This window comes from Pinus tabuliformis, chromosome 9 (assembly GCF_031772625.1).
Source record: "Pinus tabuliformis cultivar Carrire ecotype Pingquan chromosome 9, CPIR1, whole genome shotgun sequence".
In the NCBI taxonomy this organism is placed as follows: domain Eukaryota; kingdom Viridiplantae; phylum Streptophyta; class Pinopsida; order Pinales; family Pinaceae; genus Pinus; species Pinus tabuliformis.
Genome location: NC_142307.1, coordinates 1,637,466,826 through 1,637,485,764, shown reverse-complemented (window position 1 = coordinate 1,637,485,764; position 18,939 = coordinate 1,637,466,826).

Sequence of the window (18,939 nt, the reverse complement as noted above, 5' to 3'; positions counted from 1 at the left end):
TCCACAGGGGAGGAACAGGGTCTGGAGTGCACTCTTCGTTGCATCTAGATCCTTTGGTATATTGGTTTCCCCTCTTTGTGGAGGGACATACTCGGGCAGTTTCGCTGTAGAGCACAACGGTTGGATGTCTTCCTCTACGTCTTCTTCTTCCTCTACTACGACCATCATAGCCTACAATTCCTCTTCCTCTTCATCCATTTCAATGGTGACGGCCTTGCCTTTTTCTTCCATGGATAATTTGTGCTGTGGATTCCTTGGGGACATGCGTACTAGTCCCATTGCCTACTTATCTTTCTTTGGTCTTGGCATCCAGGGTTATTTAGGGATTTCTGTCATAACCGCAGTGCCTTCAGGAACATCCTAGACCATGGGGGTCTGTGTGGCCTCGCCAACGGTTCCTTCTTCAATGCCCAATCCATCCTTAGTGGTTATCATCCTTTCTGCACTGTATGCGGTCTTTCGCGAACATAAAGGCTCTATTATCGCTCAGCTCTCAACACTTTTCACTCTGTTCAACCGCTCAAATCTTAATTGACCAAGTGTTGTCTGTTGGCTAGCTCTTGGAGTTTTATAGTGCCTTTGAATTCAAATTCGACGATTCCCCCTAATTTCGGGCCATTAATGCTTTCTTGGCGGAAGGTTTTCCAAAATCGTACCCATAACGCCTATGTTAAATGCCCGCTGCCTGCTCCGTTTCGCCTCAAACCGGACATCTTGTGCATACCTGTCAGAGCACGTAGTTTCCAAGCAGAATAATTTATAGTCCCGCACTGCCTTTTAGCTGCCTGGAGTGCTAAGACTATTCTTCCTATGGCTAGTCAGGTGGTCACACTAACTATGCGAGGCTCCATCTCGCCCCCCTGTATAGTCCACGGAAAATCCTCATTTTCCCTCATGGCAGTCGGCATTGCACACTCTACTATATGTAGTGTGCTGCCCTGGTTACTGTGTTTGGTGATATGCGGTCCTAGCCATGGAAGCAGACTACTTAATTCTCAACGATAGTATTCTAAATCATTAGTATGATAATCCACACCTTACCTTGCCATCCTTGTTTTATCGATGAGACATGCTTGCTTGATCTCATTTTCCAGCCTCTGAACCATTGTGTCCATCAAAATGCTTTTCTTTCTTAGCCGTACCTGGTCCTTTTCTAGTTCATGAAGTCTAAGGTTCCCTTGTTGAATGGCTTCCTAAATCCTTATGTGCGCTACTTCGTGTCGCTATGTGATTTCTTCATCTTGGGCTTCGCGCACTGTCACACCTGTGGGTGCTATGATGTGGGGATTTATCTTCGCCTTCTCCTCAGAGATTATGGTCCCTACTTCATTTTTCCATCCTGGAATTGTTTTTGTGGTCAAGGTGTTGGACATGGTCCTATAGGCCCATCGAACCGCTGGTACACGCAGTTCCTAGTCGGTGCGTTTCTCATGGTGGATCCTGTTTAGTAGTTCGCACACCTTGTCAAAGTCTTCCCTGTGTATGATGTTTGGCATGCTAGGTTGTATCATGCTTCTTCGTTCGCGCACTTGTCTTGCCTGATTTTTCTTGTTGTTCCTGTCTCCTATCGCGAGAGTAGTGTTCATTCACGCAAGTTGTGAACCAGACATCTGTACCCATCTGGTCAGGTGGGCACGGAGGTTGTTTCGTCCATCTTTCCTAGCTTCCATCATCCTCTTAGGCTTCCCAAATCATAAGCGCATCATCTGTCGGCATTTGCGCTAATCTCTAAAACTTTGGTTGTGCGTACCCCACCATCTTGTGGGCATAGCATGCAGTGTACATTTCAGAGCGTCAAAACGCTGCTGTTCTGGTACTTCTCTCTCAAATTTGTTCAAAAAGTCATCCACCACTGTCAACCCATCATACATAGGCATATTCTTGCCTCGGTTGTCATGCAACGCAGTGATCTTACCATCATGTTGCAATTGAGCATTGTTACATCATGTAGCCAATTCTACCATCGCTCTATTTCTTCGTCCAAATCTAAAGTGCAGGAGCTTTAACGCTCCCACGAAATCCTACCATCTGTAGTCGGATTCACCCAATCATATTCACGTGTGTTATCTTGTAAATGCAATCGAGATCGTCATCACTATCATCATCGCACACCAGTTCAGTGTATCACGCTCCCTCAGCTGGATCTAGCGGTACTGCCACGCATAGTGAGTTTTTCTCAAAGATCATCTTGCACTTCTTCAGATTTATGACTCTGTTCATATCAGTGGCCCAGTCTATTCCCAGCAGCATGGGATAGGGATTGTTGTCGTCGACAATCTCTATCACTTCGAAATCCGCCAACGCGCTCGCACCTTCAATGTCCACCATTACCCCTTGCAATCTCCCCGTGGGTAGGATATTCTACTGGTTCGCCATTTGCAATTGAATAGGGGAGCATTGCAATGCAAGCTTACCCATACGCTCCCATGTTTCCTTTGGTAGCACATTCGCATCTGATCCTAGATCTAGAATTACTTGATCCATTTCTTATTCCCCAATTTGCACAGCCAATCTCATTTCCCTTCTTGTGCGCAATACATGCTTTCCAAGTTTGCGAACGACGTGCGGTTCTCCTGACCCCACGCACCTAGTGATAAGTTTTTGTAGCCCTTTCATAGCTTTGCTGTCGCACAATAGTTTCATACATGTCTCCAGAAAGGTAGTGAGCATTGAAGGATCCATCTCGGCTCTAGTTGATCCTTACTACCTGAAGTGGATGCCTTCGTGAAGCTCTTCTTAGCTTCCATGAATGTCTCCTTTGTGCACTCCAAATCAAATTCAAGTTCCTTTGTAAGAGCTTTGTGAACCCATGCACTTTCTTCTGGCTACTTACCTTTATCATCCCTGGTTGTGATACCGCTTCTAAGCACTATGTTTACATTCAAGTATTCTTATCACGCTCCAAATCAAATTCAGGTTCCTTTGTAGGAGCTTTGCAAACCAACGCACTTTCTTCTGGCTGCTTACCTTTATCATCCCCAGTTGTGATACCACTTCTAAGCACTATGTTTACATTCAAGTCTTCTTCGCACAGCTCAAACCTCACCATTTGCAAATTCTGAGTTGGGGGAGGCTATATTACCCCTTTTTCATGCATCCTTGTTATTAAGGTAGGGAAGTCTTTTGCTTCATGATCAAACTGAGTATAGTACAAACATGATGTTCCTGTCAGATTTCTACAATCGCGGGCATAGTGTCCAGGCCCTCTGCAATTGTAGCAAATTAGTTGTCTACGACCCCTTCCTGGTCCCATTCCACCTTGTCCTTGTCCACGCTTGTGAAATCCAGCACATGCCATTCCTGCATTTGGGTCAAGGGCTCACGTCTCGGTCTGTACCCTGTAGGTAGGAGTCTGATCCATCATTAGTTCGTAGCTTCTATAGATGCATTCGTCATGGCCTACCGACCTGAAGAAATTACAAAATAATTGTTGGGATGTCTGCTTATACTTCTATAATAGATGAAAATTATCTGTAGTGTGCTTTCCTCCTATCTAACAAATCGCACACCGTAATGTAGGTGCCACGCTTGTTCCTTCTTGTGCCTAAGGTCTTAATGGCATCGACCCCCCTCCTGCCAAGTAATTCACGAATACTAGACAATGGTCCTTGTCATGCCCCTAGCCTTTGAATTTTATGCACCATACCTCCTCGCGTGCCTCTAGCCGAGGTGTTCTGTCCTGTTTCAAACTCTACATTTCCAGACACTAATTTTGTAGTTGCGTGTGGAATTGTTGGACTCCTAGACCAGAACCTTGTATAGCGGTCTCATGTAATATCATTGCCAGCTCCAAGGCTTCGGCCTGGATGGAAAGCTTTTGTTGTGACAACATCATTCTTAAATGCGGTGTTAATGACATGACAAACCATGTGAAGTGTTGTCCATCCATTAAAGTCATGTTGGCTTTGCGAATCATACTCTTCAGTCTCTAGTCCAGATCCTAGGGGGTCTCGCTTGGGAGCATCACGATCTCCCTAAAATTGATAATTGATTATGTCTCTGACTTTGGCTTGCTAAATTCCCTGTTCAGCGCGGCCTGGATTTCTACGATCCCTGCATTTGGGTGGTCATTAGAGTGCTTAATGTACCACATTAGTTCGCGATCCTACAACGCGCTCACCAACGTAGCCTTTTTTATGTTGTCATCCACGACCCCTTGTGCTTCCCATACTACTCTTACCATGAACCAGAATTGATTTGGATCTTCTTTCCCTATTCCTCTAAATACCGGCAATTTGATTGCACTTGCCATACTGAACTGTGGTGGTGGTGAAGATGGTGTGGGCAGAGATGGAGGTGATGGTGGTGAAACGGGTGGCGGTGTAGGTGGAGGTGGTAAGCGTGGAATTCGGTGCCTTATCAGACTCACTGCGCTTGACGAAGAAACTTTCGCGAGTTCTTCCTCACTTTCCCATGAAGGTGAAATTAAGGGACTAGTTTCTAACTCTCCTCTGCTTTTGTTTCTGTGGATCTTCCCACTTCACGTTGTCCCAAACATTAATTTATTCGCATAACCCTCTTTTCATACAATAGCATCTTAATCCAAGTATTCAACGATTCAATGTACTTACCTTGCGGTCCCTTGAGGAATCATCATTCCACCTCATTGTAGTTGACGGTTGTATCTACCGTGAACTTGGTGATAAACCCTCCTATGATTCGATGGAGCCAATGGTCCATAACACATGCGATCTTATCTTCCGATGCCTCTAGTTTGTGCACTAATTCTGGAGTCCACACAATTGGTTTATCGAGCCTGTACCTTCCCTGACTATCTGCTAGCTTCACGATCCACTCATACAATTCAGAGGGGAAGGATGCAAAGAAAATTTCGTGGATTTCCGTATATAAGTAGTGCTCCAACCACTGTTCCTTTCATATTTGAAGATTCCTGTTTTCCTCCACTGCGAACTTGTGAATCTTTTTGTCCAACCACCCTTCAATTTCTTTCTTCGTCGGATTCTAGCGACATGACATCAGACATTGATCATGCAGATCTTGGTCCTAGCAATGAAACCATTTGTTGGCTTGTAGGGGTCAGACCCAGGTTCAGAGGTGATTTAGCCAAACAAATCCCAATACTACTGGCCCTTTCGACAACAGTCCGCAGACCGTGGACTGAGGTCTCACCCGAAGTAGTATGGGAGGGTGCTAAAACTAGGTTTCTACACCCTGGAGATGTATGATGTTTTCAAGTGGTCTGCAGTTCGACCCTGCATGCATGTCATTACACGCACTTATTTGTACCTCGCATCGTGAGATGCTGCCTTCGCGTAGCCCTACTCCGGTGGCCGAACAGTGTTGGTACCCAATTCCTTATTACTAACCCGATATTAGTCAATCACTTAGCTTCTCAGTATGTGTCTAGATATATTTAATAATGTTCAGTACTCATATAAATGTGCGTGATAAAGAAAACAATATAACTAACAGGAATTAGCACAAGAATAGATACACAAGATTTGGAATCAAACTTCTCTTTATTATTCTTCTTTCCTTCGTTACAGACTCGACTCCACCTTGCGCACTCAGTTGTAGGGGTCCATTCACTCAGCTGTGGACTCTACTAGGCCTCTGTGCACTCAGCTATAGAGCCTCTTCCTACTACTATGACCCAAGACACACTTAGACACTTTCTGTGTACTTCTATCTCATACTTCGCTCTTTCTCTCTACTTTCTTCGCTATCTTTTTCACTTAGTGCTTTGCTCTATTTATATAGGCTGACATTACATTCAAAACTTAGGGTGGACAACCCTATGACTCTAACATACACTTCGTGCTACACGCCCACAATTCACGGAGTTTTTACAACAATAATGCTCAAAACTTGGGCTTTGAGCCTGAAAACATGCTGTGGGGGGATTCCACGCCCAATAGTTGTGAAGGGGTCATAGGTGCTAATAAATAGATGCGTCGGAAACACTCCAGGTGAGTCACGCATGGTATGAAAAATTGATAAACATAAAACAAGGATAGGGCGAGAGATGAGGCTAAGCGCGTAGATAGGAGAGTATGAAGTGGATCAGGTTATTTTGGATATGGGGTCTGATGTGAACGTCCTATGAAAGCAGACTTGGGAATGGATGAGAAGACTCACGCTGCAGTGGTCTTCGATTTAGTTAAGGATGGAAAATCAACAGAATATCATCCCCATGGGACAGCTGTAAGGGGTGACTATAGATATTGAAGGCGTGAGCACGCTGGCTGACTTTGAAGTAATAGATTTTGTGGATGATAGAAACCCATACCCTACACTCCTTGGAAATGATTGGGCTACTGATATGAATAGGGTAATCAACCTAAAGAAGGTAAATATGATATTTGAGAAGAAATCGCTCCGCGTAATAGTACCCCTAGATCCTGTTGAAGGATCGCACTACACTAAACCAATCTATGATTATGAGAGTGATGACAATCTGGACTGTATCTATACGATAATAGCACGAGACCAAGATTAGGTGAATCCAACAGATGATGGATGAATTACATGGGATTGCGAGAGTTCCTACACCTCGGACTCTGATGAAGAATTAGAGTGCTAGCAGAATCAGTTACACGAAGTAACCGCACTGAGCTGTAACATGATGACCCGTTTGCTGCGCTGTGTCATCAGAGGTAAGAAATCGACCCAGTTATGATGGCCTGAATGATGTAGATATATTCTTGGATGCATTCGAACAAGAGGTACTAGAAAAGAAGCACTTTGAGGCTTTGGATGGGGCACTTCACGCAACGTCCGCAAGATGGTGGTGTATGCACAAGGGCAGCTTGGATGATTGGCGCAAATGTAAGAGGATGATGAGAACACGCTTTGGGAAGCTGAAGGTAAAAATGACATACAAATATGATGGCAAGGATGATCCGTGTGCACACTTGGCCAAATGGGCTTAGGCTTATGGAGAGAAGCCCCAACCTGAATGGGTACACTTGTTCTGTCACACCCTGGATATCATCCCGATGAACTGGTACTTAAAAACAGAGCTCCGCCATGGTATATGTGAATGGGATATTCTGTGCGAGGGATTCATAATGAAATTCATATTTGAAGATGGGTTTGACTAAATTGACGAGGCACTATAGGAAGTGAAAGCATCGATCTTTAGGATACCGCAGGATCCTTTAGACCCGATTCAACCCAATTAGACCACTAAGCTGCATCACGTGCTGGAATGCTATAACATAACCATTGAAGAAGAACATGAGGATCCATGAAAGATCAACATTTCTAAAATAGAAGGTCACTGCAAGGTTGAAGGACTGCAAATTGAGAATCCTGATATAACCGTGCCACTAAAGGCGAAATAGGTAAACATTGGTATGGAGGTAGAGCCCAAATTTGCTAACATTGGAGATTTCTGGGATGATGTGACAGTGGAAAAGGTCACTGAATTTCTTTGAGAATACGAGAATTTGTTCCCTACCAAGTTTACATATCTAAAAGGCATAATCAGAGACTTGGGTGTTATGAAGATCATGTTGAAGCCCGACTCAAAGCTAGTTAAGAAAAGACCTTACTGTCTAAATCCGAAGAATAAGGAAAAGGTCCGCTTAGAGCTCAAAAAGATGCTTGCCGCAAGCATCATTGAGCTTGTGGAAGAATCTAATTGGGTAAGCCCAATGGTGGTATAGGAGAAGAAGAAGAAGGATGAAATAAGGATATGCGTAGACCCTAGGAAGTTGAATGACGCTTGTGTACATGATCCTTTCTCGACTCCATTCACTAATGAAGTGTTGGACAATGTAGGTGGCTAGGAAGCATATTCCTTCACTGATGGGTTCTCTGGGTACCATCAGATCAAAATTGCGCTGGAAGATAGGAGAAAGACAATCTTCATGATTGAGTGGAGGTGTTTTCAGTACATTGTAATGCCTTTCGGATTGAAGAATTCACCTGCAATTTTTTTGCATGTAGTTGTTGCGGCGTTCAAGGAATTTATTCATAAGTTCCTGGAAGTATACTTTGATGACTGGACTATGTTTGGGCTGGTGAAGTGTCATGTGGCAAGCTTGCTCCTGATGATAGATACCTATTGAAGATACCAGATCACACTCAATCTGAAGAAGTGGCTATTTTGTGTTCCTCTTGGGACCCTGTTGGCTCATGTGATTTGTAGATAGGGACTGATGGTAGATCCCGTGAAGATCATGATGATACTTAACTTGGAAGCACCGAGGAGTGTGAAGCAACCGCGCGTTACCCTAGGACATACAGGATATTACAGAAAATCTATCAAAGGCTATGCCCAGATCACCATGCCTATGGAGAAGTTGTTGAAAAAGGATGTCACATTCTGTTGGAATGAGGATTGTAAGAGAAGCTTGGATGTATTGAAGGAAAATATGGTCATCGTGCCAATCCTAGTCTTTGTGGATTGGAAGAAGGAGTTTCATGTACATGTCGACGTGTCATGTATAGCACTAGGAGCAGTGCTGACATACGCTAGCGGAGGAGACTTGGACCATATGATAACGTTCACAAGAAGAAGGTTATCCAAGGTGGAGAAGAACTATTCCACCATCGAGAACGAAGGGTTAGCCATGGTATACGTGCTCTAGAAGTTTAGACACTATTTGTTGCGTAGCCATTTTAAGATGTATATGGATCATTCCGCATTTAAATACCTGGTCAATAAGTCTGTGTTAGGGGGGAGGATCTCCAGGTTGTTGCTATTGTTCTAGAAGTATGATTTTGAAGTTATTGTGAAGCATGGACGACTGAACAGGGGACCAGACCATCTGTCACGCATCGAAATAGGGGCAGAGCCAACTAACTTGGAGGAGGGATTACCTGAAGCACAATTATTTGTAGTGCGCGTCGCGGATGGTCATATTGAAGATATCATACACTTCCTAATGACAGGAACTGCCCCGGAAGGTTACACCATCCAACGGAAGAAGGAGTTAGTCATGCGCGCAACAGATTTTTGTGTCATTTTTAGGCATTTGTGCAAAATGAGGTTTGATGAGATATTGCGATGATATGTACTATAGTTTGAATGGAGTAGTATCCTTGCACACACTGATGGGGGCACCGTGGGAGGAAATTATGCAGGGATACCAGCCACGCAGAAGATTCTATGCACAGGGTTGTGGTGGCCAACCCTCCATCAGGATTCAAAAGCTTACTACAAAGCATGTGATATGTGTCAAATGACTGGTAGGATATCACAGAGGGATGAGCTACCCATAAATATATAGATGACGTTACAACCCTTTGAGAAATGGGTGATAGATTTTGTGGGACCCATTCAGCCCCAAGGAAACACGAGAGCAAAGTACATTATCATCGTGATGAAGTATCTGACTCGATGGGCGGAGGCACAACCTATAAAGGATTGTACATGCGTGATTGCTACGAAGTTCCTCTTTGAGTATGTACTGATGTGATTCGGGTGTCCAAAGATTTTGATGAGTGATCATGGTACGCACTTTCTAAATGAAACGATCAGCGCGCTGACGGAGGAATTTCAAGTATATCACCAGAAGAGCATGCCGTATCATCCGCAAGATAACGGGACGGTGGAAGCATTCAAGAAAGTGTTGGAGAATGCACTGAACAAGGTTTTCAATGCTTAGCGAAGTGATTGGGACCTACGCATACCAACGGTACTATGGGCCTATCGAACGACATGCAAGAAGTAGACTAGACAAACACCCTTTAGGCTTGTCTATGGCGTTGAAGCAGTAATGCCCATGGAATACATTGTGCCTAGTCTGTGCATAGTGGCACTCATGGGTATGATGGATTGCGAAGCCCTGGAAGAGAGGCTTGCACAACTAGCTGAGCTTCAGGAAGAAACATTTTTAGCTGGATTTCACCAACAGGCCCAAAAGCAGCACGAAAAAGCATGCCATGATTGGCACATTAGGTTGCACACCTTTAAGGTAAATGACCTGGTTTTTTTATATGACAATCAGTTTGATAAATTTCCAGGAAAATTCAGAATGCACTGGTTAGGGCCCTATTTCATTAAAGATATTACCGACAGAGGAGTAGTTTAGTTGGTCAAATTGGATGGAGATCCCTTCCCAGGAAAGGTGAATTGAAGTCTCTTGAAGCCATACACCAGTGGTCCAACCATGTCATTATATGAAGGTAGCACAGTCTTAGTGCTCTAGGAAGCTGAAAGGAGGCGTGAGACTATAAACTACACTACCCAGGTTGGGGAGCTACGCGATGGGAGGATTGTGCGAAGCAAGGAAGTGTCACAGGTTTCATAAAAACGCGAAGGGAGCTGCGCTACCAAGGGAGAAATCACACAGGTTAGTGAGAAAGTGACCATTAAAGTCATTGTTCATGATTTGATGGTAGAAATGCAGCCAAATGGAGCGGGTGGCCGGCATTTAAGATGGAATTTGTGGGTCAGATCCTTGAAAATTTGCCACCAATCCCGCATTAATGAACAAAATTTGGGGGGAACGGTCAGATTTGAATCCAAAATGCCCCATAAATTATAGGTGGCTGTCCGGCGAAAAACACTTGGCATTTTGAGAATTGAGTTGTTGAGTTCTGAGGCGCACATGAACTGCGAGCACTTCGAACTTCTGATAGCCAGTTCAGTATTTGAGACATTTCCGAAAGAGACATGGGAGTTCTTGCAAAACATCATGTTGTCACCCATAGAAGCTATAGATAGAGAATTAGAGGATTTTGTGTCAGAAATTGAGATGGAGGCCAAAGAAGCTGCTCCCGAGGTTGTTGAAGTATTAGCAAAAGTCCAAAAATCACCAAGGATGTTGAGACCAAAGCCAACCCCAACCAAGGAGAGCACGAAGGATAAAAAGGGCAAGCAACCTACAATACCGGTGCTCGCATCACGAAGAAGAAACCCACCAAAGCCTACTACACAGGAGAAGGGAAAATCCATTAATCTAGAGTCGGAGGAGGAAGAAATTGAAGACATCCCGATAGATGATTAGGATGTGGGAGTAGATGTGGAGGAAGTTGAAGCCCAGGGTGCTGACCCTATCACTTGGTTTCCTGAATACATCCCTCCACGCAAGGGAAAGGCCAAGGTACCGAAAAATATCGATGACAGCAAGGTCCCCTTGCAAAACCCTCTGCTCCCGGATGAAATTGTTCTTGAAGGACTGCTCTTAGGGCGGGTTCCTCTGTTAGAACTCGAAGACTGGGACCTGGCTAACCATGAGAAGTTCCCACACCTCGTGACCGAGTAGTTGATGCATCACATTATCGATACAACCACCAGAATGACTGCACTGGAGCCGTGGAGGTGGCTCAGAGGAGTAGACAAGGCAGGGTTGCTCAACCTGCTTTAAGTGCCGCAGTACAACCGCACCCCAGTTATAGTATTGTTCATGAAGCAGCTTCTATGCTTGGTGCATGATGGTGTCTGTGGGTGGAGGAGCCAACACCCATTACTGACAGGTTGATCCATAGGATGACGTGGTTTCCCTACATAGGAGAAAATCTGGCCATGATATTTGGCAGAAAAGGTGCTAAGTAGGCCCTCGTAGAGGCCACCAAGGAGAAGTTTAAATTGGTGAATAAGCTGCATGGATATGCCATATCCAGCATCTATGACCCTAATGTAAAGGTGGCTATGTAGATTTTAGTAGGGAAGGTGCTGAGAAAGTGTTGCGGTGATGAGGTGCCGACACCTGTCATCGCGCTAGCAGCCCAGTGCGCCGAAGGAGTTAAGTTCAATTGCAGAGACTATCTCTGTGGTGAGTTCCTTGTGAACTGACACGAAGCATAGGAGATCAGAAAGACATTCCACTACACGTGGCTCTTCCTGTTGATTGTGCTGGTAGCATGGGAGCTGCCAGAGGATAGACAATTCCCTTCGATTGTGCCAGACCTACCTAAAGCAGCGAAGTACACTTCACTGTGGGTGACCAAGGATGCGCAGTGCACTGAGGACAACAAGATATTTTAGATCTTGATGGAGATGAACTTCTGCATGGCCATCAATCACAAACTACAGTTTTCGCCTATGGTGTTTACCAACCTGCAAGGCTACGCAGAGTTTAAAGCAAATTTTCACCATGTGGCCATCATGGCGTGGAAGGACCCTGTGCAGAAATGGTATGAATTGCCTTACCTAGCAATGGATGATGCCATTAATGCATTACTTGAACATTGGTCAGAAGAGTGGCGCACTACAACAGACTTGGTGGTGGGAGGGAAGTCCTCTACACAGAGAAAGAATGAGGAGGCCAAGCTAAAGATGATGTAGCTGGCCGAAAAGAGAAAGAAGGACGCTGCTGACAAGGCCCAGGTGGAGCTCGATGCCACTCAACAGACAAAGAAGCAAATAGGAGGGACAGACCGAGGCTCTGACAAAGGTGCGAGGTCCCCTTCACCCGAGACAAAAGAAGAGATGGACGAGCAGACAGAGCAGCACAACGTGGACCCACAAGCGACGTCTGCTCACATCAAATATATAAGGGATCAGGAGAAAGAAGGGTCTAGGAATAAATCCAAGGCCACTAAGCTATCATTGAACCCAATCACCCTCATAGAGGGTGATTTTCATGACATCGGTGACATAGTGTGAGATGTCACCACGGAGGCCCTACAACAGTTTGAGCAGAAACAACAACTAGTATTGGGGGTTATCTAGACAGGTCTGTGGGATAGTTTGAGCAGAAACAACAACTAGTATTGGGGGCTATCTAGACAGGTCTGTGGGAGATGTAGACCCATGTGTCATAGGCTAGCATGGTGTCTACTGGCCTTGCTATCGACACTTCAGAAGCTTCCGAGATGCTGCACGCGAAGGCCTCTAGTGTGATAGTACTACCTAATGGAGCACTGAACATAGAGAACGAAGCTGACAGGCCCATTGTCAGCTCGCTCAAGGGAGTAGGGTTGAATCTGGCAGTGCTCCCTGGTGAAGCACTCCACCTTTTGTAGGATGGAGTGATTTCAGAGCTAAGGGCCCATGAGCACCACGCCCTCTAGGTGATTAGTGAGCAGCGGATTAATAATTAGAAGATGGCACTACAACGAGACTCTACCATCACCACTATGATAGAGGTGACTAATTAGAACAAGCATATAATGCGGGTCATCGAGGAGGCATACCTAATGGTCCCAGAGCTAGCCATTCCTGAGGAAGAACAAGTCGAGATGCACGTCTGCAAGTTGGCTATAGGGGTGCATGACGCTCGTACAGAAATGGTGAAGGTTCAGTTGGAGTTCAACCTGTAGATCACAAAGTTGCAGTTGAAGTCCCAACCTTCAACCCTAACAGAAATAAAGGATTAGCAGGCGACCACTGTCACAGAAGCAGTAGCGGCGGTTGACAGTGTAATAGCAGACTGCACACAACTCTTTGAGCAATCATTCAAGGTCTTAACAAGCTTGCAGGAGGACCCTAATGTACAACAGCTGGAGATAAAAGCGTGTGAGATACAACAGTGCTATGATGAGGTTAAAGGAACAACATGAAACATCATGCTCACATAGAGATTGGCGAAGCTGTAGGAGGCCAAGCAGCTGAAAGAAAATGTGCATTCAGTGCTACACAAGGAAGAAGTGTTGAAGGCACGACTGAAGCCCTAGCTGGATGAGGCTTATATGGTGACAACCTCTATTGAAGGAAATCTTGCGACTCTGTAAAAAACTCAACAAAATCTTTAGGCTAACAGTTCGGGAGCAGTGACCAAGCAAATGGTGGAAGATGTGAAGCAGGCAGCCACACAGTACACTACCAAGGTTACGATCATAAGGGTCGAGCTGGGAGGACTTCGCGCTAAGATATTCATGCCTACTGAGTGACTCGAGGGAGAGTCATGATGTTTGTGTTGGGGGCCTATTGGGAATGGGATCCCCCAAGGATAGTTTTGGGGCTAAAAGCACATGTCTTGGGTCAAATTTTGTAATAAAGTTGTAAAGACTCTGCATTTTGTGGTCACAGAGCACGAAGGTGTCATGAGTCATAAAGGGTTGTCCACCCTAATTTTGTAAAGTAAAGTCAACTGTAAAAATATACTGTTGGTCTACAAACCATGGGATTGTATAAAAAGAGCTAAGTAAGTAAGCTCTAAGTAGTTCTGTTGAGTCATGACTTGTAGTAAGAAGTCTTCAACTTTAAGGAGAGAAGTCTAAGTTTTAGGTCTTGGTGTAGGTAGAGGCTCTGTAGCTAAGTGCGCAGAGGCCTAGGGTGGAAGTCTGTAGCTGAGTGCACGGACGCCTGTAGCTTTATGCACAGGGTGGATAGAGTTTTTCATCATCTGAAGATATCAATAAAGAGAAGTATTCTATAAATTTTGTGTCTTTGTTTCCTGTTAATGCATCTTGTCATATTCTGTATAAATTTCATTTATTTTTCTTATATGACGCGTGAATGTATGTAATTATGTTGGATAATTGAATGCAATTAAGGGTATGTATTTACGCGATGCTAACTGTGATTGTTTAGCAAGATAAGTAAGACACTTACACTAGTTTTGGAATCTCTTCTATACACTGCTTTAGCAGCGCGAAAGTGCCTGAACCAGAGGTCAGGGCTGTGCGAAGGTCAATCATACCCTTTCGTGGAGGTATCAAAGGATGGAATAAGCGGCTAGATAGATAGAGCCCTAGAACTCAATGACCCATGTGAAAGCAGGAATCGAAGGAATAAATTGACATCACAACCATCTTAGGGTGCGGAAACATGGTTCCAACATCCCCCCATACTGCTTCAAGCGAGACTTCGGTCAGCGCTTCATGGGCCAATAGTGTAGGGATTTGTTTGGCTAACTAATGCTGAACTTGGGTCAGCCCCCACCAATCCAACACTTCATGGAGAATTAAATCACTTTAAAATATTCTTTAATCTCTGGCTTTTGTAACCAAAATTCTCATACATGTAGAGACTAAAGGAGGGTTGTTGTTAGGCCTTGAAGGAATTAAAATATTTATAGAGGAAATTATGTATGCATAAAGGTAGAAGGAATATCATTACCTGGGTTGGGTATGCCCTTATTTTTGTCCAAAGAATATGTAACCTAAAAAGTAAAAATATTAGTAAGATCAAATCATTTCCAAATTCACTTAAGCAAATATGATGTAGATAGGGAAATTTAATAGCGAGACATGTAATCATGTATAATCAAACATTTGTGCTAAGTCATAATAATAATCAAATATCCCAGATTAAAAATAAAATTGTGTTCACTCTATTACCAGTGGGAAAGTTGATGTATAGCGACGACCAATGACATAGTGGGGTTTTACTCCTACTAAGAGCCATTGAAACGAAATTAAAGAGTCAACAAAGAACAAACAAAAAAATAGTTCCTACAATTACCATTATTAAGAAAACCCTATCCCTTCCATGTGATGGAACGAAGTTGTAAATCAAAAGTACATGAAGAATTGAAGAAGAATTAGAGTCAATACCTAAAAAAAGAAGCAACAGAGGACTAGTTGTGCTTCTAAAGGAGCATATTCAAACTAGAACACCCAACAGGTGAAACTACAATCATATCATGGAAAAGAAACAAAATAATAGTGAATAATAGGAGGGAAAACTTCAGGACAAAGAAATATAGAATCTAGGCCATAGATAAATACAACTATAGAAGAATAAAGAGAAGAACAGGTTCAGAGAATACCTTCATTCGTTGAACAAAGGGAGGGTTCACTCACACCAGTAACTAAGAGAGTATTCCCAAAAACCACTAGGTGGTGCAAAACGTTGGAAAACCCGAAAAATCCTAGTTAAGTTCCAATTGAAAGAAAAAAAAATGCCCCCAATATTAGTTACCCTAGAGCAGGGTACTAATGCACTAATTTCATGAATTCACGCTGAAAAGAGACGAAATAAAAAAGGGAAAATTTATAATTTCTACCTGAATGAGTTGGCTTGAAGCATACTGTGAATAAAGGGTGTTGTGATTACATCTCTCTAGGTGGTAAGGGGGGCAGATATCATTTGTAACACATAACAAATGTGAATAAACCTTCCATCCATGTGGCAACACTCTTCAAGCCGTCAAAAGATGAAGAGAAAGAATGAACCTCAGGGAATGAGAACTTAGGGTTAGACAAAAACCAAGTCAATCACAACCCTTGGATACAAGTAAGGTCATATCCACCATTGGATAGATGAGGTACAAAAGCATACGACAATCACATGAATGTCAAAAGCGGTACGAGTTAAAATTTACTAGGTTTATTCATAGTACCATGACAAGAACAATAACACGTATAAAGATATGAAAAAAAACCAGGTTGCTATTTGTTTCACATGGGCACTGAACATAAAAATTTACATCGCGAGTAGTCTAGATTCCATGCACAAACATAGGTAAAATATAAATTAAGGTGCAAATCCAAATGGCATGATACATGCATACCAAACTAGTGATGTCACTAGATAGTATTCTAGGGAAAAGTCGTAACCATGGTGGTATCATATACATTATAGAGCCAATTAAGATATATCAAAAAGGAAAGTTTGAGTAAGAAATGAAAGTATCGAAGTACCCGAGTTGGAAGAAAATAAACAACATACAATCGTTTCTACTTTAAGAACTATTATTCTATTGGAAAAAAGAAAGAATAAAAAAAAAATTGAAATGATGGGGATGTGACATATGGTATCAAATCTATGTTTTAAAAACTAGGCCTACAGAAAACCAGCACATTTAGATACATTTTAATAGAATTGTGTATAAAGGTCAAAATTTTTAAGCCAATGATGGGTTGTGTTGACTATAAGGTACTCAAGGGAAGCAAAGTTACAACACAGAATGGTAGATGATTCTAATCTACTTGTGCTGAAGGAGAAGGAATCTATGTGTATTTAATATGAGTAAATACCCCACCAACAACTGAATTTATTGATATTGTGAGAATTTTACAAGAATGACTAGCTAACCTCAAAACGAATAATGAAATATTGTTGGAGGGTAGTGAAGAATAATAGATGATGATAAAATATCTAATTGAAAAATCTAGTCACAAACCAATAGAAATAGTGGAAGATGGAGAAAAAATAGAACCACTAAAAAGAAAAAATGCTAATATAGAAGAAGAAAAGTATGAAAGTGGGGATGAATCATAAAAAACGTATCCAAGGACACAAAAAATGAAGAATAAGGTGGAGTTTGAAGGGGAGTTCAAAAAAAATAAAAACCCCTACATTTGATGGTGAGAAAGAGGAGGATGCAAAAGAATGGATTCTCAATATAACAAAGTACTTCCAACTTTATGAGTATGAGAGTAATTTAAAGGCTAAATTGGCCATTTATCAACTACAAGTAAAGTTTTCCTCTAGTGGGAGGAGGTCAAAATCATGCACACCTTGGAAGAAAACACAGTTTCTTGGGAAGATTTATAGAGATAGTTTATGTCTATATATTTGAGTGAATGATACTATGATGATCAAGAAAAGGAATTCTATGATTTAAGACTAAGACAGTTAACTGTGAATGCATTTGTGGCTAAATTCACCAATTTGTTGTGTTGTGTTCCCTACATCAAGGAAGAGAGAGAAAAAGTGCAAAGGTTTTTAATCTACTTACAAGTTTCTTATAAAGAAATCGTTGAGTTTGAAAATCCTAAAAAAATGGATGAAGCAGTGAGGGAAGCAAGGTTCTGTTATGAACATTAAAAAAAAAAAGATAAGTCTCAAAATCCTGGTAAGGTAAGGAAACAAATAAATTTGCAATGGGGAGAAAATGGCAAAAACATGCATATATTAAAATTTTTGGAAGAGAGCATCAGTAGAAGAAATTCAGCAGAGGAAATTCAACCCAAACTGCTAAATCTCAAATGAGGTCCAAACCCATGAATCTAAATAATAAAAATATAAGTGGGGTCAAGGAAAGAGAACATTTGAAATTTTGGCATTGTGGAGAATCTCGCATGTTGAGGGATAGTTTGCATAACCCTAGGTCTCTTCAAAATATACAAGCAATACATGAAGGAACAACAATAATTGATATTTCAAGGAATATCCTAGAGATAAGTGCAGCGCTGAAGGATAGACAAGTTTAGTACCAATCCACTATGATCAATATTGAAGGGTTTGTCTCTATTTTAATTGATCCATGAGATAGTCTTAGTTATATTAGTCCTTAAATTGTGGAAAAATGTAAGTTAAAACCTAAAAAATATTAGAATGCATGGTCGGTATAGCTAGAAATAGGCACAAAAAGGAAGGTAATTATCGATGTAAAACAATGTTCCATAGATTTAAATGGACATCCCACCAAATTAAACATCAATATACATCTCTTAGGGTCATATGATGTGTTCATCGGCATGTATAGGTTGGAAAAATATGGAATTGTAATAAACGGCTTAGAGAATTGTGTAAATCAAGGACACATACAACTAATAAAAGGCATAGCAAGACCAATTCCATTAAGACAAATTTTAGCATTATAGCTCAAAAGTGCCACAATAAAAGGTTGTAAATTTTTTGTTGTTCAGATTGAAGAGAATATTCAGAAAATAAAAAATTAAAAATTAAAAGAGTTACTGGTAATTAGGTAATTCAAGGATATTTTCTGGAAGAGAGAGAAAGTCTACTTCTGCACAAAGACACATATTTCTCCATTGATTTAGTTCTAGGAGCTACCACATTTTCTAGAAAACCTTGTTGAATGAGTATTCCATAGTTATTAGAACTGAAAAATGTAGTTACAGGAACTACTCAATAAAGGCTATATTAGACCCAACATTTCTCCATTGGGGGGGGCTAGTGTTATTTGTGAAAAGGAAGGATGGCACATTTAGAATGTGAACATATTATAGACAATTAAGAAAATTGACCATTAAACATAAATACTTGCTGCCCTGCATTTATGATCTATTTGATAAAGTAAGAGGGGCAACTGATTTGGAATTTATCCAGAATGAGGAATTTAAAGGTATTACAGACTCATGTGCTTGGATGTGCCTATGCTACTTATGCAACAGATCGATAAGATTGCTAGAATACATAGACACTGAGGCAATCAGGGAAAAACA